Here is a 25,327-nt window from a genome sequence, read left to right as displayed (position 1 = left end):
TTAGGTATCTATTATGCGCTGAATTAGCATCTTAGTTCGGAGTATGTAAAAAAATGCACAACTTCTTTACCATTCGGAAAAAAAGCCCTTATTACATAAAATCTCATTTCACCATACAATTTCAAAACGTATTTGAACCTTAAGATAAATGTTCATTTGATATGCATCAGCACTTGACTTGTTCTTACGTAAACAATGAACAGATTGTATCTTCACGGTAGCGGAATTAGTAGCAATGTTTATCATTATATGTTTGTTTCGTTCTTTATGTGGGATGGTAGAGCTTCTTTAGAGTTAGTTTTTTATTATGTTCACAGTTTAGTATATTTGGATAGTTATAGTTGAAAGTAACGGAATAAGTAATCTGATTGTTTGATATATTTCGACGCGAATATAAATTGCGTTTTAAATCCGTAAAAATCAAGGGTTTTTTTTTAATTTGCAGTAAAATATATATTTCTCAAAAGGTGCTTCAGATGTTTGTAAATAAATCGTTTAAGTTTTGCTCTTGTATTATAAATATAATGAAATTTTAATAATTTTATAATTTGGGGATCAACAAAATAAACTCTGTCTAAAAATAAATTAAGTGTATCATAATCAAAAATTCTAAAATAAACCTCATACATGTAGTCAAAGCATATGCTGAATAACACTAATTCAATAGCTTACTCTGAAATCTGAATCAATTAGGTTGAACAAGGCATTATCCCAAGCCCATCCTCTTGCAATTTGTCCGTAAACTCCATAGAGGAATAAATTTGATATCAGATATAAGCAAACAAAGCTATTTAAAATTATAATTCGTCCACATAAAACGTATAGAACCTCTGTTAATGCTGGCATCACTTTTTATGATCTCCACTTGTATGTAATTATCTTTTACGAATTTACATACAATTTTATAGGCTAGTGAAATCATTGGTACGAGTTGATATGCGGTTAAGTTGTCATTTTGTTATCATAATGTTTTCATTTTATGATATTGTTCTGCGAGTTCATTTGAGACACACTTTTTTTAGTTTTTTAAGTACCTAGGTATGATTTTACATGCGTGCAAATAATTGTGAAACAATAATCGTATGTATTGTAAAGGTCATTTTAATTTTAGTGCGATGTAGAAATAAAAATGGTAAAGGAAGCATTTTAGATTACCAATAACATTTTAAAAGTATTTATTCGTGATATTTGTATAAATTTTATCATACAATTACAAATATCACTTCGATAATATTTTGCTCAACTACAGTATTGCAAAATGAAATATTGTAATACTGTGGCTCAACGCGTGATTGTAGATTTTGTACGATAAAGGTTTTATTTTGATTTTTCGATAACATTCTGTTATATTATGTTCTTGTATGTTGTTGTATATTCGATTATTGCTAGAAGTGACTTTTCGATTGAAATAAAGAGTTTATTGCCTTGTTATCTTGTAAGGATAGAAACAGTATTGTACCTAATAAATGCGTGTTGGTTTAAAGTTATAAACCCAGAAAGATAATCGTCGTTTATATAAATAAATAAATAATCGTTAACGTTTTAGGGATGATTTTTCAATCCTTGGTTAAAACTTATTCATCGAATAACATATTAAACTACCATTGCAAAAATGTATTCTAATTGTCCGTATATGACAGTTTACAGGTGACATTTTAAAATGTTCGTGTAATACTTTATTGGACGGATAAATTTTAACCAAGGATTGAAAAATCGGCCCTTAATCTAATTTGAGTTATTCTGACGAATTAAATAGGCATTATACTTCTTCATAGAAACGAAAAATTTATGGCTCATTCAGGAGTATGTAGCAAATATAATCCATCAATTTCGATTGATTCTATTACCACGCAGCTGATAAACTTTCTGAGTCATCAAATCATCAATTAGCTGTGAACACCTTTTACAAAGGAATCTTATCAGTTGCGCGGTCACCCATCAATAACCTAACCGCGCGGTAAGTAGCTTAACCCGTTCATCCTCCACTGAGCGAAACCACAATTCCCTCTAGTATTCTCACAATAGCATACATTTAAATCAGCCATCTAACATGGAGACATCGAGTCACGCATTTTCGTATATTTTTCATATAAAAGCTTTATCTCGCTCGCTAAAACAATGAATGCACGTCTCCTATGATCCAAGATATGGAAACCAGCTTGTACAATGTAAAATTAATCTAGACTTTATCAGAAAAATGGAGGAGCTTCAAACATTAGCTAGGAATCCTTTGAGTTTGCAGAAGATTCTATAAATTTTTCTTTATTAAACGCTGAGTCTGAAAATAACGAACGTTAGAATGAAGATAAATTCCTAGCTAGATTGGTTGCATATTGCTAGATAGATTTTTCTTTAAGATAACGCAATTTTCTGAATTTATTTTGATAAAGTTTATGATATTAAGTTGGCAGACTAAACGCTTATTAAACTGTAAGTTTAATGATATGAGATATCAATAATAGTCGTATTGTTGATAATTTTAACTTGGTTAAAAAAATATACAAAGATTAACTAAGTTTGTATAAAATATTTTTAATTATAGATATTAATAGAGCCAATGATGAATATAAAAATTAATGTTTGTACATCAAGCTAAAAATTACTGAACGCTTTCGTTTGAAATTACACATACAGCTTGTCTTTTTATATTGATTCTACGCAAGCAAAACTGTGGGTGGAAGCTAGTTATAATTTTTTTTTACTAAGAACTCTGTCAAAATTTACGAAGTATCATAATAATATACTCCACACGTGCGTGTTTAGAATAATAATAATATTACATAATACATAATAATATTACATAATACGCACACGTACGCACTTTGTTGACACACATTTATTTATCACTAGCTCTTACCCACGGTTTCTCTTCTATATACGATGAGAAAATGATTTGTTTTATAGATATCATAACATCAACATATAATATAGATTATATAAGTACTACGAAAGAAGCAAGAAAATCAAAGTCCACGTCACTTGTAGGTATTGTACTATAGGCCTTAATTTTTATTAGGGGAAAGTATCCATCTACCTTTTTAAATATTTATTAGAGCAAAAACAAAAACATACTGTCTAAAATTTATTCAGTTTGATAATGATTTGAAAAGTTAAAAAATTATGAAAACATAACAAACTTACATGGAATGTTATGTTTCTATTAGGTACTTATTTGGTCGCTTTAAAAATAAACAATTACATTTTTAAATCAGTTCTAAGAACTATACTACAATATGTAAGTGACCGCAATATAAGGATCCCGGACGACCATTACAGTTATAAATGGACTACAATAAAACTATTTACGAGATACGTCTTTGTGTATAAGATATTCATATTTTCGTTTATTCTTTGATACCACTAGATTTAATTTGAGTGATTTTATTCGAGTTAATTCATATTAATTGCACCTTAATGCTATTTAATTGTGTCTCATCATTAATTGGCTTGAATCTATACTACATATCTATACTAATATTATAAAGCTGAAGAGTTTGTTTGTTTGTTTCTTTGTGTGAACGCGCTAATCTCAGGAGCTACTGGTCTAATTTGAAAAATTCTTTCGGTGTTATATAGGCCATTTATTGAGGAAGGCTATAGGCTATATAATATCATCACACTAAAACCAACAGAAGTGGAGCACTGCGGGTAAAACCGCGGGGCACAGCTAGTGCTATACAATAGCCAATCACTTATTGAATTTGTAAAATAAATAGAATAAAACTGTCTTTAAACAATTCGTTAAAAAACACCCTGTATAACCAAATAACCGCATACAAAGCATCACGTGCTACCCGTTCCAATAATCACACGGCCGATTAAAATCCACCCATGAATTACTTCACACATGCACCGAATTATCGCCCATTACTGTAATGCAGGGAAACGTCCAAAATACAGGGTGTTCAATTTAGCGAACCGTCAATTTTTTAACATTTTAACTTTAACGCGTCATTTAGGGAACGATTACTTGTAATTTTGTTCGTGGGAACGTATGACTCAAGGCAGTTAACAGATAAATCAAAATGGTTCAATGTACGCAATATATTTTTTATTCAAATAATGCTATATTGTAATTTAAGCTGTTTTTACGTGTTATCGTAAGTTATAAGATATGAATCGATACATAAATAAACCTATTGTCGATAGGTTTCATATCACTTACATGAAAATTAATAAAACAACAAAACTTGTTTTTAAAAATTAAACTCTTTACTTCCTCAATAGATGAACTATTCTACACATAAACATTATTTCAATTAAAACAAACCCTCCAGATTTTTTATTTTATAAGTAAAAAAGATAGAATTTTCTTTTCATCACCATTTAACTAGAGCAGGAGCGACAAGTAAAAAAAATAGTATCACCGCTACTGATTAAAAGCCGCGCCGCTCCTAAGGCTGCGTTTCCACCAGAGATGTGCGAGGATGCGTAGCGAGGGATGTGTTTATAAAGAACCAATAGTATCGCTTCTTTTACCTCGCCAATGCGATGGACACAATTGATGGATGTGTGCGAGAAATGCATTGAGAGGTTTGAGACATAAGGCGCGGGTCAAACACAAGCGGCGCGGGCGCGGGCGTGCCATAAGCGCACCTCTTCAACCTGTTTTGCACCACGTCCTTCTTCTACATTATGTATGAAAGAGCTTTGGAAATAGCCAATAGCGCACCCGATGCACGCCGGCAGTGCGCCCGATGCGCGCCGCGCCGCTTGTGTCTGTCCCGCGCCTAATGTACGAGCCAGTACATAGACGGAGTTTGTTGTATGTAAAAGTTCGCCAAATAGATATGGATGATTGGAAAGAGATACATTTAAATTTAATTTGCGATGTCAGAACGCAAGCAGAAGATATAGACTTTAATATTTTTTTTTAGTTTGTTAAGGCATTCTCGCACATCTCTAGTGGAAACACAGCCTAAAGGTGGAGACACATTACTGCATTAACCTCTATACTATCGTCGCAAATCAAAAGCTGCGATTAGTCGCCAACTTTCAGATCCGATAAGATTCTATCGTGTGTAACCTACTTAACGCCGCTTCGAGAAATAATAGGTAAGGTAAAAAAAGCTTGTGAAGTGGACACATTGACGGTTCTTTTATTTTTTATAAGCTTTAATGATATGAAAAAAATGAAAAGTTCTTGGGTATTTTAACAATAATTAACAACGATTACTTTGGAAGATATAAGAGCTTTCCGTATACAAATATTTATCACATCGGTAAACTTTTTCCGCTCTTAATTTTTAAGTAATAATTTCTTATATCATTATAATTGAATATCCTTAACTTCTATGAAAATCAATAAACACACACAAAAAAGTATGAACTATAAACCTTTTGAATTTATTTAATAACTTAATTATCATATATACATACAGTGTCGCAACAGAATCACGTGATTAATTTAGCGTTTTAAAATCCTGCGATAAACCTTGAAAATTGGGTAATTTTTAACCGCGTTAAGTAGTCACGAGTTAAATGGTTAAAACGCAAACGACGCATGAGATTGTGCTTGTAAGTAATCATCTTTGACATGGTACTTCAAGGTTATAAGCTTTGTAGGTCTAGGATTTATTAAGTTTAATAATACCTACGTTTTCGAATTAAGTGAACATTTCATAACATGGCTGTATTCCCCGAAGGTATGTGTAGGGTATGTAATAAATCCAAATTTTGCTACAAGATTGATCATTCAATCCCTTTTAATAAAACGATAGGAGAGAATGTGAAAAGAAGTTTATAATATCTATAATGTTGTTGTTGATCTTTTAATAAAGGTTTTTGCAACTTTTATTGAACTAATAAATAATTGAATGTATGTTCTAAGCAATTACCTTATACATTCCCAATCCTACTGTTGCGCTAATCAGACAAAAACGGTTAATCAATCATAATCTTATTTCACTGATAAAGAAAAAAAAATACATAAAAAAACCTGCTTTAAAACCGGTTAAAACACACAGTCGCCTCTGTGCGCACGGGAACCATCAAGTCTTATTTAGCTTAATTAAGTATAAATAATAAGTTAGATACTCATCTACTTAGCGGCACTTAGGCATCACAGGTAATCGACTTATTGCCTATAATCCGCCCAGCGGTCGGGCAAGTGTAGTAATCTTAAAAGAATTCATTAGCGCTGTAAAGGGCTTATAAAAGATAGGGCCGTAATGGTACGCTCATTCATGCAATTTTAGTTGTATCAATTAGTCGGTTGTGTCTTTGTTATAAAATAAATAAAGGAAATTATCGATTTTTTTTTAAGAACAGAACAAAATCCCGTCCGAACTCCGAAGGCGGGATTCTTCGAAACCGCGTCTTTTACCATATAGGGGCGACGAAATAAGAATAGATCGTAAGTGGAAAATAATAATTGGAATTTGAAAATTCTGGAGATGGAAACATAAATTATAATTTCACTCTAGCACAGAAGCCTTTCCCGACTTTCCTAGAAGATTATTTTACAGACAAATAATAGTATACAGAATATCAATAATCGTATAACTCTTATACAAAAATAACCTTCATGTAACCTCTAATAATAATTTTAGCAGAAATCCTTTATAAATCATGAAAGAATGTCTTTCAATAAAGTAAAAAATATCTGCGGCATTTAGTTACGAAGCTTCTAGATAATAATCCTCTCAGAGACTATTAAATTTCTCGAATATTCCAAGATGTTTTTATTTCGTCGGCACTTAATTAAAAATCAACCAACGCGTTTTATTTTAAATTGAGTATCCAATTGATTTTGTTTAATGAGTATTGAAAAAGAGGTTGTTCTATTGAAAGATAGTTTCTGTGTATTCAACCGAATAAAATGAATACGTATTTTAAATATTCGTAAACTGTGTTTATACATAATACGCGGTGAACCTATTTTCAATATGCGGTTGGCGCAGTGGTTGTATATGAATTTTAACCCTGTAGAGATAAAAAAGGCTAAAAATGCAAAACTGGTTATCCTTTACTTCTATGTTATATATTAAAAGTTGATTAACAACTTACTCTAATAAATCAGATAGTAGCAGGTGTGAAATGACCGGACGCATAGGACAAGACACACACACACACTCACATACACACACGGTCTATTTATTCCATTTAGACATCTTTGAGAAGAGTATTGGATCGTAAAGTAAGTATGCTTGGATCTTTAAAATTACATAACAGATTTTTATGTAGCTTTTTTAATAGATAGAGTGATTCAAGAGGAATGTCCTAGTATTTAATGTATTCGATTACTAGCTGCGCTCCGCGGTTTCACCCTCGTGCCTCCGCTCCTGTTGGTCTTAGCGTGATGATATATAGCCTATAGCCTTCCTCGATGAATGGGCTATCTAACACCGAAATATTTTTCAATTCAGACCAGAAGTTCCTGAGATAAGCGCGTTCAAACAAACTCTTCAGCTTTATCATATTAGTATAGATAGCGGGAGAAGCCACATGCGTAAAGCTAGTGTACTATGCAAGCTTTTATATATTTTCTTTCCTCCGATCACAATTCATACAGGAAGCGTTCCCTCAATAGTCAGTTTGATTTATATCTCCAATTACGTTCACTAAGGGAACAGGGATTATCTAAGTGGTCGGTATTACAATTTGTAACTTACAGCGTAATTAAAATCGCTGCAATTAGTCGGATAATTATATAGGTTTCAACGGCAACTTATTATTATATTTATTCTATCCTTTCCTAGTGATTATTAACGTGAATGATGGGAATCGAGGCATTGATGTATGTTAATCTTTTATGCAAAAGTAGTTTCAGCTAGAAATTAAATACTTTTTAGTTTTTCGTGATCGTGTGTAGCGCGCTTAACGGAGACTCCTCGTGACTACACTCGCTGTAAAATATTCTGTCTGGTTAATAATATAATGAAGAAAAAGCGTTTGAAATGCGTAAAATTAAAGTCTTTAATTACTACATATGCATAATACTAGAGCTCCATCTAGTTTAATATACAAAAATTTAGGAACGTCTATTTATAACAGTCTTTAGCCGCAGATACGATCGACGATTTTATACATAAAAAACTTACTATTTCAGGAGAATAAGACCAGCTAACAGAAATTAGCAACACTTACCTGTAAAAAAGAACATAAATTTAATTAGTTTTATGATTGAAATTATCCAAGAAAAGTGGGCGTTTCAAATCCATTCTGTCTAGCCATTTCAATGAACCTACAGATATTTATATAACGAACGAGACAAATTGCTTCATTGAAGTGAAAATAATAATTACAGAAAATATTTTCGCAATAAATCTATAAAAAATTCCATTGTCGACAGACTTAAGTAAAAAATAAACACAATATGATTAAACACTTATAGAGGAATAGCAAAACATATAATAACATCACAAATAATTAAATTATTAAAACTACATAGTTGAGAGGGGACAAAAACAAAAATAGCTGACAAAGCACTTATGCCTTATATAGATGGCGACTATCAGAGATGGAATATCCTAGAAATTTATGAAAAAACTCCGATCTCACGCTACCGGCTGGACAGACAAACAATTCCCATACTATTTTCTTTATATATTTATTTACAAGTCGTTAACCGTTGCGTACTAAGGGACCGATTATATTTATAAGATTTTTAAAATAGTTCTTTTATACTACTAGCGGTCCGCCCCGGCTTCGCCCGTGGTACCTACATGTTTAAACTATCCTATCTCTCAAGTTGGATCGAACTGCACATGGTGTGCGTAATTTATTATAATCGGTTAAGTGGTTTAGGAGTCCATTGAGGACAAACATTGTGACACGAGATTTATATATATTAAGATTTACTACGCATATTAATAAGCCTTGATGCGAGGCTCATAGAAAATTATACTCAATTTATGCCGAATTTAATTATTTACTATTACTTTCACACCACGTCGTTACAATAAAAGCAAAATAGTCTCGAGCAATATACTTTTCATTTCCAAAGCAAAAAGTATTTCTATAAATACCATATAAATCAAATAACTAAAGGACTATCTATTCCATTACAAGAAGTACGCAAAGAGCGACCAACACGTTTTGGTCATAAAAGACATGCATGTTTCTGTCAATCAGACAGAAAGCTGCAAATATTGGCGTCCTTTCAACCCACACTCATAAAACCCTTAGCAAAATGAGATTATTCAATCCTTACAATAGTTATTTAATTCGAGATACCATATGATGTTTCGTTACAACACGACCAAGAAACAGGTTCTGCAAGGCCTTACGCTGACACTTGGCTTCTTGAAATTGATAATTAACGCTTCTGCGAACAAGACGGTTTGATCCTTGGAGTGTTTGGTTTGTATGTATTTACGAGTACAATGTAGCACAACTTTGTTTCCCTAGTATAGGTCTTGTACGGCGTAGTTGTTCTATCCTACTAATCCGATGTCCTATTCTATCCTACTGATATCACTACATAGAGGTAGTATAAAACAAAGTCGCTTTCTCTGTCCCTATGTCCCTTTGTATGCTTAAATCTTTAAAACTACGCAACGGATTTTGATGCGGTTTTTTTTAATAGATAGAGTGATTCAAGAGGAAGGTTTTAGTATATAATTTATTAGGTTTTAGACAAAGCGGGCGAAGCCGCGGGCGGTAAGCTAGTTATAAACATAATATAATCAGGGGTTGATGAGATGTTTAAAATTTCCGGTTAAATCATCTGATCGGATCTGTTTGTAATTTGGCAACAGAGTTTTGCATGTATAAAGTGTACCTTGATTAGCAAAACTTTTTTCTAAGATCAGGCTATAATACGAGTAAAGCTGTGAGCTATAGTTATCAGAACGAATGGTCCTTTGCGACGTAATAAATGGATAAAAATAATGTTTGGCTATCTCTTTTCAAGAACAAACGCTCGCCGTTTTTTAATGTTGAATCAATAAATTATTAATAAAATACTGTTACAGTGAAAAAATATTTTTTAATCCTTACCATTAGAAGGGCAGTAAATAAATGGTCCCCAATATAGATACAATATACATTGGGATAATATTTTCCGCTACGATTGATACGCTTAAGGCCTTTATATGGCATACAGAATTGCTGGCGTCTCTCCAATGAAATTCATTAGACCGCGAGATAAATCAATTTGTTAGAGGATCCATCTTAATAATAACGTACTGCTTTGTTAAACGACACTTATGTGTGTGTACTATCGACTTTGTAAACAGCTGAAGATTGAGCGAAATAATAGTGTTTATGACTTTATACTATTTTTATTTTGGGCTAGGCGTTGCTATTTCCTATTATTGAGATTTTATTTCATGAGAATTATGTCTGTATTCTTAGGTATAGTAGGTAACTTCTTAGCTAAAACATTTTTTTGTTTGATGATCACACACAAACGTTACGAATATTCTTGTGAACATTCGTTCAAAACCATTGTTTTAAAATTTATTTAGGTATTTTTTTAAGTAATCCGTCTGTCTATATCTATACTAATATTATAAAGCTGAAGAGCTTGTTTGTTTGTTTGAACGCGCTAATCTCAGGAACTACTGGTGCGATTTGAAAAATTCTTTCGGTGTTAGATAGCCCATTTATCGAGGAAGCTATATATCATCACGCTAAGACCACCCGGAGTCGATCACTGCGGGTAAAACCGCAGGGCACAGCTAGTAAAATATATAGGTACCTAAATGATTTTTAAAAGTACCTACAAGATTTATCAATATTTCATATTTAAAATAAAAAATTGTATTGTTATAAATTAAAATGCTGTCATAACTAATATTGTTCTACACGTGACCCAGTTGGCTATTTGACTAGCCTTACTACTGCCAAGACACAACCGTACGGTGAACGATATTTACAAAGAAATCTATTATTCTTTAAAAACTTTGACAGGAATTCTAGTGTTTTAAATGTGGTGTCACAAGACGAATTATCTCTGAGCTAGAAATATATTAAAATCTAGATAGAAATTGTAGTTTTAAATCAAAACGTCAAAAATGCTGTCTTTATTAATTATTTTTCTGTCTTTACAAACATTATTTTCACTGATATGCCTTTGTTTCTTCCTATGCTATATATATTTTTTCACATAACAATATGTTTTTGTTTCTTTCTATCTTACGTTAAATTATTTTAGAGCGAAAGAGATAAACGAATATTGTGTTGCCAAGGAGTGATTTAAGAAAATATTTTTTCTTAAGCTCGCTTTAAGAGCGAAGTGTTGTCACGCAAAATAATTTAATTCTAAAAACTTGGTGCTGACAACAATAAAAAAAATTGTTCGTCCATTTGACCTAGAAAAACAAAAGGTGCTTTTTTAAATTAATTTAATATACATATTTGATCAAAAGATTATAAAAACAATCATTTTTGAAAATTCAAAATTAATTTATTAATTTTATGAAGCAAATGCTTAATTATAAATATAATACTCAAAATATAAACACAAATTTGCTAAAATTCCACTCGATTTCACACACATGTTTATTAGCATATATCAATATTAAGTACATAAATACACATAGCTTCAATTAGGCGAATTTTAGCTAAAACCAACAATCTTATACAGCCTGCGAGGCTCTGACGCAAACATTGTTGATATGTTTATTGAGCACACATGCGAAGGCACGGATTTTGATTTACAAGGCCTTAGTCATACGTGTCGTAGTATGTATGTAATATGGGGATTGTAGATATAGGAACGTGTACATATGGTCGTAAATTTGTGGGTTAAAATGCGTTTTATATAGGTCTTATTTTTGAAGAAATATTTATTGCAGTTTTAAAATAATTTGGAAAATCCAAAAGTGCACGCCTCATATTTTTTTTAAAATAATTAATTATTAATTATTATTTTTGTTTATTTAATAACAATTAAACCACATCGAATCAGACTCTGAAAAATGAAAGGGTTCTATTCCTGAGCATACTCAAGCGTAAGAGAAAAAAAAAGACTCGATTAGTAAAGTATTTCGGTCGCTATCGTGTTAACAAGAAAATCCTCCGCACATACAGACACACGGACGTCCAAGACAGAACTTTTTTAAACTGTTTTTTAACTAGTTTAAATAACAAAAATGACATCAAAAATATCATGACTGTTAAAAATAGTGTTTTTTCTTAATATGTGTGTGTATGTATTATCTTACAAGTGCAATGTATGATACATAAAGACATTTTAAGTTTGAAAAATCAGATGTTTTGCGCGAAGTGACAGTAGTACCCACCTCAACGCTTCGCTTATGAGGCGTGCAATTGAAAATAATGTGGAAATAATTTGGAAAATCCAAAAGTGCACGCCTCATAATTTTTTTTAATAAATATTTATTAATTATTATTTTTGTTTATTTAATAACAATTAAACCACATCGAATCAGACCCTGAAAAATGAAAGGGTTCTATTCCTGAGCATACTCAAGCGTAAGAGAAAAAAAAAAGACTCGATTAGTAAAGTATTTCGGTCGCTATCGTGTTAACAAGAAAAAGGATCCGCACATACAGACACACGGACGTCCAAGACAGAACTTTTTTAAACTGTTTTTTAACTAGTTTAAATAACAAAAATGACATCAAAAATATCATGAACGTTAAAAATAGTGTTTTTTCTTAATATGTGTGTGTATGTATTATCTTACAAGTGCAATGTATGATACATAAAGACATTTTAAGTTTGAAAAATCAGATGTTTTGCGCGAAGTGACAGTAGTACCCACCTCAACGCTTCGCTTATGAGGCGTGCAATAATCATGCCTGCTGCGAGACTCTGCTAAAATATAGGTTAAATAAAAACATTCAATATAGAGACGTTAGGGAATTTATGACCACTTAAGTCTTAAATCATCCATAATATAAAAGTTTTAGAAACAAATCCAAAAATGAATAAAAAATTTCCAATAATCCTAAAAACTAAAAAGCAAAGATATACTTAATTTAGTATTCACCTAAGTATTAAAAAGAACTACTAAGTACAGGGTGCTCCTAAATACCGCTTCACGTCAAACGCTACGATAGCTGTACACTACAAAATTCGATTGTAACTTCTCGATAGTTCGACAGTTATTGAGGTCTGACAACCAAATTACCATCCCGGTTGACGCTAATTTCGAATCCACCTAAATCGAAGCGATCAAACTCATCGAGTTACTATTTGTATCTACTCCCCTTATACATGGTGTTTGAAATGTAATGTTATTTAAATAAGTTTTTATTGCTTTATATTTTAGAATTATATTAAATTGTTATCATTGAGTGACTCCTTAATTAACCACATTTTTAAATGAATTCGTTAAAAAGTAAAAATTATTTTGGAGTCTTGAGTTACCTAGTATATTGGAAAAAGGAAGAGTTTAATTTGTTTTACTCACATGATGCATTCAATAGAAGTTTTAGTTTTTATCAGACATTTTAATTTACAAACCGCAAAACAGACACATTATTACTTCTTAGACTTTATTAATATTGCGTTACACTAAAACGATGACAGCCAATCGGCTTAACGAAAACAAATACCCCAATAAACTCTTGTAATAACACCTTTCGACGTCGAAAATACACGGCGCCGTAATATAAATTTTCCCTCACAAACACCGGCTATAAAAGATTCCATTTTATGAACACCCTGTAGAGCGTGTAGACATTGGAGAATTGAATGGGCCATGCTGTACCAATATGTGGTATCTTTAGCTAAAATCTATCTGGTTTATGTTTGTCTTTCGTTACGCATAATATGATAAATTATTACAACTAATATAGTGTAACAGTGTCTGTACAAACACGCGTTTAATATAGTTAATGAATGTTGTTAATGGAAATATATTTGCTTTGATAGTAGCTTTGGTACGCGGTTTGGCTTATGTTTAAAGATAGTTTTCTCAATGTATATCTCATAAAACAAAAACGTTATAATGTATTATTTTAATTCTTAAATAATAAAATGTAGTTTATACAGGGTGTCCCACTATTGGTATACAAAGCGCGAAGGGACTTGTAGTTTTGCATACACTGATCACGTAAAAAATACATAAACAACAAAATTACGTCAAAAATTTTTTGATAATTTTTTCCTGAAAATCCATGTTTTTTTTCTCTAGCTTCGCGCAGCCGTCATATACCGCTTCTCTGATGTGAGCATTTTGTCTATGAAAAATTGAAAACATAATCTTAAACGATAGCTCACGTGCTAGTGGCAAAAATGGGCGGGTTGCTTGTTATGGGTGTACACATAGAGTTTTAAGAATTCATCTATTTGAAAAAAAAAATGCGTCTGGAATTTTTTAAGTATTTTTTACGTACTCAGCGTATGCAAAACTATAACCTCCTTTGAGCTTAGTATACCAATAGTTAAAAAAAATCAATATCTAGTGTAATTAACATTATTTCAATAAGTATGGTATTGATGGAACGGGGCTATTTAGACCAGTCTCATGATCCGTATTTTCACTATTTTATTAAAAATAATTTAACATTGTAATTTGCGTATATCAATACTAATTACCGAACTATAAATCACTACTGAATTAATGTTTAATTATGTATTTCAAGGATTTATCCCAAATTACCACATAATCTTGATTTATTACCCTCAAAGGGTTTCTCACATTTCATTGACACCTACTCCCCAATTATTTACGGAACATTCCTTGTAAGGTCCAGTTGCTAAGGCAGGTTATTTCTATATGTATAAGGTTGGTAGACCGTAAGGTTTAATTATGAGTACAATATTCATTTTTTTGTTTATCTTTTTAACAAATTCTTTTTGGGCCGTTTGCTCTCTTAATTATTGTTTAAATCTTAATATACATAAATCTCGTGTCACAATGTTTGTCCTCAATGGACTCCTAAACCACTAAACCGATTATAATAAAATTCGCACACCATGTGCAGTTCGATCCAACTTGAGAGATAGGATAGTTTAAACATGTACGTACCACGGGCGAAGCCGGGGCGGACCGCTAGTATATTTATAATAACTTATGGTCACTTGGCACAGATCACTGGGATAGATAAGGTCGTTTTTGTAGCCATTTATCATGGTATTTTTCAATTTCTACACAACATAATATTATAAAATAATGAAATGAAATATCGCAAAATTAAATACAATATTGTATTTACATATTATCAACCTGAAGTTGGTATTTCATACAAAACAAAAAAAAAGTTCAAAAAATATAAGCTTTACTTTTAATTTACACCGATACGATGGCACCTTAATCACCGCCATACATCTTAACGTGTAATCACCCATCACATGGTGTCTGGACCAAAATAAACCACAATTGGCTCATTAACCGACCAGAACATTCGCCAAATTTATTTAAGGCGCGAAATACTTTTGCGCGAACGTGCACGATGTACTTCGATGAAAAAGACAGAAAAAACTTGTTTTTTCGATTTTTGGTATGTAATAATATATATTTTTTGTCCATTGACTTTGATTAATAAATACGTGTTCTTTTAAAAATTAAAAGAAAAAAATATATTTTTACAAAATTTATTCACGTAAGTAAATGAATTATGATATTCCATTAAACTTTTAACAAGAACGAACGAAGGTTTCGTTTTATCGAAATATAAAAATGATTTTGCGTTTGAAAAAATACTCTCATAAAAACAACCAGTAATGTTTATCAATAATTTACCGCTGTTACTTTTAACGAAGTAAAAAAACGCACGTGTTCGAATCAACGTTGCAACAATTTCCAAGTTCAAATCGAAGACATAAGATAAATATTATGCCCAATTAACGAAATCACGAAACGAAAAAAACGACCCACGAAACTTCGTGCAGTCACAAAGAGATTAAAAAGTATTACCCTGCCAAAATGAAAGTGCACTGAGTATTCTGCACATATACATTTAACTATATACACAATTCGGCCGGCTAATAACACGGCCGAGTGGCTGGATATCAATACATTCATACCAACTTTTACGACGTATGGTCTCGTATGCTATAACAAAATGTAACTCGATTTTAGAGGTCGGCTTTCTTGAGATACGAGAAAGGGCTTTAAATATTTTGCGATACAAAACATTCGTTTTGGTGGCACGTAAACGGGTAAATGGAATTTTTATCTGCTCCTTTTATTTCTTGTCGTATTTTGTTCGGATTTAGGACTATCGCGAGGCGTAATAAGTTTCTGTTTTGTTAGGGGCAGGAGCACGTCATTACTTGAACAAATTAGCAATTTCGGTTATTGCGAAGCTGCTATTTACAATAACCAGATTTAAGATACAACATACAATTGTTATAACATAACATATATCATGAATGAATAGAATGCTTTCTTTTATAGGAAAGCATCCGTTTTACAAAAGTGTTTAAACTAAGTAGCTAACAAATATAAATTCGCTACGAACATACGATTATAGTCCAACACCTACAGGATATGAGCCTCAAACTAATATCATTCTCTGATCTGAAACCAAAATAAATCCCAAATCCTAAACCATTTGCCTATTCGGTGCATCTCGCCAATGAAAACAATGCTGTGACGTCAGACATCCCATCATCGCGATGGAGTAGATGTTTGCCGATCAATTATATTGCGAATGCAGTCTGGTAACTGATGTTGTATGTATTGTTTTTGGTGTTTGTTTGGGCATTAATACTAATGCTAATATAGCTAGTTCATTGCTTCTTTACCTATATGTTTTCGTAAATGCAAAAAAAATCTTTAAAACTATTTTTGTTTCAATTTAGGTAAGATTTACGCATGTAAATTAAATACCAACTTATTTGTATAAAACCTCTATATAACCTTTCATACTCTATACATTTAAATACTTGTTTCAACCTTTTATTAAAATGGCGTCTCTCACTATAATATTGCTAAAATCTTAAATATGCACAGATTTACATACTCATACCTTCACTGACATACATATTATATTCTCTACATATACACAGACACACAAACATCAACTCCCTATCCAAGGCTATCCCATTTAATGATAAAATTAATAACAATAACGCAAAATATTCAAGCCGGTTTGAATAAGGTACAATATTGAGGTCACACCAATTAAAGCAGTCGATAGTTATGTAAAACAATACAATAAAACATCGATTGTACGATGTCACGTAATTTTTAGAATTACAGCTTCTTTAAATATGATTATTTTACAGTTTTTAGTAAATAATATCTATCTACTTGGTACAAAACATGATTTCGCTGGCGTGGGACTTGGTTTTAAATTCCTTATACATAATATTTTTCATAAAGTAGATATTAAACCAAATAAAAAATATTTGTACATATATTTAAAATATTATACAATAGCTCTACATAAAGTTTTAAATTAATGAAAAATTTTTAAATGAATCATATTATCTGAATTCTTGGAGCCCGTATGCTACATTCTTGTAACTGTGCATCCTTGACCCAACCGTTTCAGACACTAGCTGTTAACAACACAAGCAAAAAGACAAAAAATTTATATTTTCTACATAGGTACTATACAAAGAAATTCACTCAAAAGCTGGTTTATTTTGCACAAAACTTCAAGATGAGTACACATTATTTAGGATAATACGACAATTTAAAGTGAATCTACTAATTCAACAGAGTTATTTACAAAGGGTCTAGACCGCTCCAGCGCTGAGTAAACTTAATTTGTTAATGACGCAAAATGTTAAGTCAAGAGTAATATTGAAATAATTTTCGTTAAGTGCAAGTTCATGGAAATGTCGACCTTATTCAGAGTGATTAAGATCTGGGGTTGCTTTTCAAACAGTAAGTGATTATATAGTAGAATAATTTAAAAACATAGTTTTCACTTTTCGACACGGAAACTTGTAACAAAGTTGGTCAAAGGTCCTAGAATAGCTCAACGGATTTCAACGATATTTAATTTGTTGGATAAGTCACCGCTGCTATAAGAATATATTCAACTAACAAAAACGTCAAAAGCTTACAAAAACACGAAGTAAGTGACTATAAACAACTATAATACAAGACGCCAATTGCTTCTGATATCCTGGTATTGTAAAATTAAAAATTGTGTGCAATAAAGAATATATAACTATAACTATACAGGTTTTATAATACGATATATCTGTTCATAAGATACCTTATTTTGACATTACATACTCTAATTTTAATTGAGTTATAATACATAATATATTTTATCACAAGAGCTAGCACGCTAATAAAATTGCGTGCTGAAAAAATAGTAGTCGTTTTTAAACTAAAATGTCACAATCTTTTATTAAAAAAAATTACAAACTTTTTAACGCTCGTGTAGCCAGCCAACATTTTTTAATATTCTCTAGTGTAATAGTTCTACGAATAAAAATTTATAACTCTTATCATAAAAATGCGCCAATATTGTAAAAGCTTGGCATTTTTTAATTTTAACGTCGATAATGTCAAAGGTTTAGCTTTGATAGTAGATTTTTAGCTTTTTATTCTCTGTTTTTTATAAGTGCTACGAATAATTAACAATATCTTTGATTAGAGTTTACATAGGCCGGATATAACTGCTAAAATAACTCTTTTTGAACAAATAAAATATACAACTTAATTTCGGTTCAACAACGATACAGCAAAATCATTTTTTCCGTGTAACACCTTGGCCACGGACACCGGCGGCGCGACCGACGGCGCGACCGGCGGCGCGGCAAGTCGCGCGGCGCGGTAAGCACGCCACGGGCAGTTGCGTTCGCCGCCGCGACCAGTGTAGACGAGGAGACGAGATAGCTTTATCAAAGTTAGCTCGACGTTGTTTGGAGAGTAGCAGCTTTTTTGCTCAAGATTTAATGTTTGGAAGATATAGTGGAGTACACGAATTAAATAGAAATCGTGTTACAGACGGAGAATTCCACCAAAAATATGAAAAATATAGGCATGATGAAAAATTATGTTGCGGGTGGCTAGACTTCCAAATAGCTGGTCTAGCTAGAATTTCTGCAATAAAAGCTTCCGTCTCCATTTTCGCGAAAAAAAAACAAACTATTTTAAATTAAGTTCGCTCCGGGAGTAGTCGCCGCGTCTGCCGCTCGACTCCGTGGCCTGCGCCGTAATAACTCATACATTTGTTTCGATTAGGGATGCTCGATGAACATCGATGTTCGATGATCATCGATGTTGAAAGCAAAAACATCGCTGTTTTAACATCGATATTGCTATACGAAAAATATCGTAACATCGATGTCAACGGCATCTGTCATCGACGTTAACTCACGGCCTCACGCACGACACGACCAATGCAACTTACGAAGTTACGAAACAAAATATGTCTTTTATGAACGCATCCACAACACAAATCAAGTTTATTTTGAACTTTGAACGAGTATTCATTCATTCAGGGCGCACCGGTCGTTCCTTTTATCAAGAAAGAAATAGATTAAAAGGTTCTTCTTTATCAAAATTACTCTTCCTACAGTCAATAATTGATAAAAAATATCGGAATATGTAATCATTTGATCTCTTTCTTAATAAATTCCGAACTTTTACACTGTGTTTTATTTTTATGTCAGTTATTATTGCATAAATCATCGATGATATCCAACATCGATGTTCAGTTTTCGATAAATATCGAATATCGATGTCGGGCTTTCGATTATGACATCGATGTCAACATCGATGTTTTTCGAATATCGATCATCCCTAGTTTCGATCGCTAGTCGTGCCGCGCGATTCGCTCGGGGAAATTCGCCGGTCGTCTCGCTGGTCGCCGCTGCGCGTGGCATGCCCAGTACATTTCCATACATTTGATTCATTCGCAAGACGCGCCGCCAGTCGCGCCGCGCGAATTTTCGCTATAGCGAATTGTCCGTGGCCAGCACGTAACATCTGTTGTCCGATGACGTCAAGTGCACACAAGCGAAGCCGCGGGCGGAAAACTACCATATGAATGCAAATGAAATATAAAATTAGCATTATAATGAAACGATTAAAATAGATGGCGCTCAAGTCTCGACCGATACTTGTTTTCGTATCCGGTTGCTTTTCAATAAAGCTTACCTTTTTTCTTTTAATTTATGTAAATACCCAATAAGGATGAATCTAATAAATTACTGGTGTTATTCGCTGCATAAAAATAAATACTTAAGGCTTAGTTTCGATCGTATTGCGTTTATTTTATAGTATAAATATAGCTTTAATGAACATTATTAATAAGGCAGTTAAATGTTCAGACGCTTAATATAGAAGTATTAATGCCTGTTGGTAAAAAGCGAATTACGAACTTTTTTGTAATTTAAATACTTAAATTATTGTTTTTTAAGAAAAAATAGAGAAACATAGCGATAGAAGGATAATAAACATAAGATTTTTAAATAGCTAATTCATACGCTACGCGGCTGCGATTTTATTATCTCTACCGGAATCGAATTAAGGACCACTTCGTAACAAGTACCACTTCTTAACCACTATACTAAAGAGAAGATGTTCAAGTGTGTTTATCAATTTTATTGTCGTTTTATAACAAAGCTGAAAAGTATGTTGGAACGTGCTAATGTCAGGAACTGCTGGACCGTTTTCAAAAATTATTTCACCGTTGGATATGTACATGATCCTTGAGTGCTATAGGTATATACCATGTACCACGAGCAAAGCCGGGGCGGACCACTAGTTTGTAATAAGATGTTAAATGTACAATTGACATACTTTCGAAGTAAACACAGATTTCAAGGATATTATATAGGAACGAATTGCACCACCAACCGAGTTTAATGTTAAAGATTTTATCTGAACTTTACGATTCAACTTGACCCCTAAAATAATGAAGAAATATGAATAGTAATGGGTTATTAATTCATTAACAACACTTAATTAAATATACACAAATTACTGTAAAATTATACGCAAATAATTTAATGCTTTTTTAAAGTAGTTTTCCGCTTTTAGTTGGCTAGGTTAACAAATATAAAGTGATTTATGTCAATGCATAAATAATTCCAAAAAACCCGAAGAAGAAAAAATTAATAAGAATAAAAAATAGGATTAAAAATTAACATTTGAAGAGCAACTAGATGACCTTCTGACTGTCTAATTGAATTCAAATTGGTTTGCGTGTGTTTTTCTTCGCCTTTTTTATATAAACCACATTTTTTACAAGAGATTAACATCCTTATGCAAAACAAATCATACAGTTTACATAAAAAAATAGTACCTACCTAGTTACATCAGTTGTTAAAAGCAAAAAATTCATACGTGAACCATCCGAGCCGCGTCTTGAATACCTCAACTTAAAAAACATATCATAACCTTGTACCAGCGTCTCATAAAATAGTGAAAGTGACGTCCGTTCAAGGTCAGCACGTACGGTAGAAATGGCGGGGCGCGGGATGCGCGTGCGCATTGCGTAACACTACGTAATCGATTATGTTGACATTGATCGCGTATATCATAATATTATAATCGAGTCGGAATCGTTTTTTTGACGTGACTTTCGTACGGTAGAGATTTATTGTTTACGGTAACGATGAGGTTATGTACTAGCGATAGTCACGTCACACGTGGTGTTACTCGTGAAATCATTTAATTTAAATAGAGTAAGTAATTGTTATTAACAGAAATATAAATAGGTCAGATTCGATCAAATAGAAAAAACTTTATTGGCAATTAAATTTTTCCTTCAACAATTTTAATATAGACTTACATTTCTTTGCAAGTAATTTGTTCTTAAACAAAAAATATCTACGAAGAAACGATAGAGCGCGACGTCTTCACGCAAAACCGGAATAAATATATCTTGTTTTAATCTATGTCTAGGTCTATTAGTTTGCCAAATTTTATCTAATTACCGTTCAATCGTTCTCCATAAACAAACATTCGAACAAATTAATTATAAGCATATTTAATTTATAGTGTCATTAAAAAAATCAATCAAAATAAATCACTTTATTTCATAATTTTAACATCACTCTATGTAATGTATCTGTGTAATTGTGTATTAGCTCAAAATTAATTACAATTAAATACTTAAAACAAAAATACTTAACTTAATAAAAAATATTCAATCAATCTAATTTTAAAACCACTATCTACATAGTATAAAACAAAGTCGCTTTCTCTGTCCCTATGTCCTTTTGTATGCTAAAATCTTTAAAACTAGAAACGGATTTTGATGCGGTTTCTTTTAATAGATAGAGTGATTCAAGAGGAAGGTTTTAGTATATAATTTATTAGGTTTTAGACAAAGCGGGCGAAGCTGCGGGCGGTAGCTAGTCCACTATAAATCGCTTCCAAAAAATCTCACAATCTACCATCACCACCGCCTCGTTACCGCTCTATTTAATATATATTGGCTCTAAATATTTTAATATAATTCAAACTAGAATGAGAGCCAATTCGATCTATTGTTTCGCCTGCGTCTGGTCATCTAGCTGGTGATCTGCCAAATGTCCGACATGCTATTCTTGGCTGTAGTGTTACTATCCCATCGGAACGTTTTGCTAACTGTTTGAGAACCTTTGTTAATATTATAACCACTTTTATTTCATGCCACTGTATGTGAATATTATACCTTTTCCTATTATTTTATGCCAGTGTATCAGAACCTTGGTGAATATTGAACCAACTTCTTCTTTATAAGTGAATGAGAACTTTCGTTAATATTATACCTTGTATATTTAATAGTTCTACTGTTTGAGAACCTTTGTTCAAATTATACCCATTTTTTTAATTTTATGCCACTGTTTGAGAAGCTCGGTAATATCATACTGATTCCTCTCATTTTATGCCATTGTATAAGAATTGAGTACCTTTGTCAATACTGTATTTACTCCTTTTATGTTCAGCCAGTGAAAAAGTATTGGTATGGAACATACGATCATGTTGTCTTCCGGACTGCGGTCATTCGTAAAGCTACACACAATTACATCGCATTAACTAATTTTCCATAGCAAGAAATAAGTTGAAGAGTTGGTTAAAATGGAAATAAAAAATATCTAATTCTTCCATTACAACATTGGCAGAACATAAAAAGCAAAAACTTCGTAAAGATAATAAAAAAAGAACCTTATGAAATAAAACAAGTAATCATCAATTTCTAAGCAAATAATAATTGTCCGTCTATTATTAAATTCAAATGTTAATGGTGAATTAATTCAAAAGGCTCGCGTTTACAGAAATAGAATCAACAGACATTAAACGCAAAAGAAAACAAGGCGATGTGACAATCTGCGTAAATATCTTGCTTTTATTACTGACTAAACAAATTAAGTGGCACATAAAATTGTTTATTACGTCATAAATATTGTAGTGACAAACGATGTTAATTGATTTCCATTTAGACGACAATGCTAAAAGGACACATACATACCTACAAACAAGGTAACACCATAATTCTACAAACTTACACATAAATTAAGCAACGTCCTACTGGAATTAATACAACACGTTCGTTGCTGTAAATTCTGACGTATAAAAATAAAAAACCGGTAAAAGTCACGCGACTACTCGACAATGCGTACGCGCATCTATTTACGTACGTCATAAAACATCGGTTTGATTTGTTCGGACACTTGTACTTCAAAAAGCTGAATCGAGGTCGATATTCCGAGCCATTTACGACGCGGGCCATTATGAATCCGATTCGACGGAAACATAATGTTTATTCAAATGAATTCTCCGATAATAACGTACTGGTATATAAAAAAACGATGCAATATGCAATCAGGTACAAGAATAATCTGATAATGTTGAGGTTCGCTCGTTTTTATGGGCTTTTAATCTTAGGATAAAGGCTCCTCAAATTACATCTGGGTTTAGATTTCCGAACGGATAAGGTAGCGAGGGAAAATAAAAATAAAATTAATAACACACTGGGATCAGTTCGCAAATATTGAACCAGTTCTCGAATTAAAAACATAATTACTTCTATTATAAAAACGGTGGAATATAAAATTGAAAACGGAATGAGCAAAAAAGAGAAGTAAATTCGATGCATTCTAAATTGACCTTTACTTAAATAATAGCCACTACAACACACGTTAGTAGATCCTCAACTAAAAACCATCGAAGCATTACGACCATCGTATTGACCACAGCCTGTGACGGTCAAAGTCTTCGAATAATTAACCTTGGTAACGTCCTCACAAACACTAGTAGCATATTCTTAATGATACGAGTGTAATTATAATTATGATAAAAAATAAAACGTTGAATAATATTTAAGAACAAAGATACGGGTGAAGCAAAAAGCAAGGTATAATTTTGTTCGTTATTGACACGGTGATAATAGCTGTATTGCGTGCTGGAGGCACAAAGGAAATTCGTCAATGTGGCCACGATAACTGGGACCGGCTTATTACTATTGTTGAACGTAATTTATTGGTCTTAAAGACGAAACATGCAGCGTCACATCCGCATACTTCAGCTGATGTAATGTATAGACTACTCATTAATTATAGCAGCATTAAAATAATTACAATAGACATGAATATAAAAATAAACGCAAAAACCGCATTTGATACATTTGTTTTAAACACGTAATAAGCATTAATTTAATCGAGTGCTATGCCACAAAATAATAATAAATATAAAGCTATTCGTGCGAATATATTCCACATAATAACAATGTGGTTATTTCAATTATGAGTATAAACGTATATATCAAATTTCGATGTAATACAAAATTTCCAATCAAAGCTTTTAAATGCCATTTCATCGATAAATATATCGCATAATTGCCAACAGATGACCAAACATTCCATCCATGATAACATTTTGTGTACCTATTGGTTTCTAATTAGTCTTCAATTCGAGCATTACTATTATTTTAATGTACCAATAGCTTATTACATACTAATGAAATATGACTAGATTTATTCGCCAAAACATATTATTATTTTAAAAAGATACTTCTTTCTGTTAATTACAGCGAAATGTTTTATTTACGAAGCAAAGATTGTATAATGTAAGAAAAACAATTTAAGCGAAAGCATTGTCTTAAGATTCAGTAATCTAGTAGAGGATACAATATCTTAAACATTTGCCGCCACTAATAAACATTACTCCACCCTCATAATTTCCAAAACCGTGTACGAAAAACGCCATACATTATGTAAAGAGCGCGAACAATATACTGGCTATGTCAGAACTATGCCAGTGACCCAAATGTGGCGTCACGGAATGAGTAGCCCCCGGAACGTATAGAAATACGAGAACCACTCCGACTTTCATTTTTAAAGGCATCCCGCTTATGGAAAGTAATCTTAAGGTGTTCTTGGAAGCAGATGTAACAAGCAATAACATAGAAGGAACGTGTATTGGATCTGGTTGGTTAGGTATTGATATTTTATTACTTTTGCAAGTCTAAAATATAGAAGCGAAAATAGTTTTATAACCAATTTATTCTATATTTTTATGCTGTGCGCAAATACCTTCGCATGTTGGTATGTTTCAACTCT

The 25,327-nt window shown here is 32.2% G+C and overlaps 1 protein-coding gene across 4 annotated transcripts in view; it reads right to left on the bottom strand.

Annotated features, from left to right (window-relative positions):
- Positions 1-25,327, bottom strand: part of LOC149910686 (pseudouridylate synthase RPUSD2-like) — a 335,797-nt gene that overhangs the window by 90,501 nt on the left and 219,969 nt on the right. Inside the window, exon 2 of one of the 4 annotated variants that reach the window (XM_090115993.1) lies at positions 8,043-8,088. The exons of the other annotated variants lie outside the window; for them this stretch is intronic. The gene's annotated coding sequence lies outside the window, so the exon portion shown is untranslated. The remainder of the gene's footprint in view (positions 1-8,042; positions 8,089-25,327) is intronic. 4 annotated transcript variants of the gene reach the window in all.

Source organism: Colias eurytheme, chromosome 2 (assembly GCF_061535395.1).
Source record: "Colias eurytheme isolate Ceu_HAF_F1 chromosome 2, ilColEury1 Martin Lab GWU primary, whole genome shotgun sequence".
Lineage (NCBI taxonomy): Eukaryota > Metazoa > Arthropoda > Insecta > Lepidoptera > Pieridae > Colias > Colias eurytheme.
Note: the sequence above shows the minus strand (reverse complement) of the source record. Positions and strands in the feature narration are given on the sequence as shown.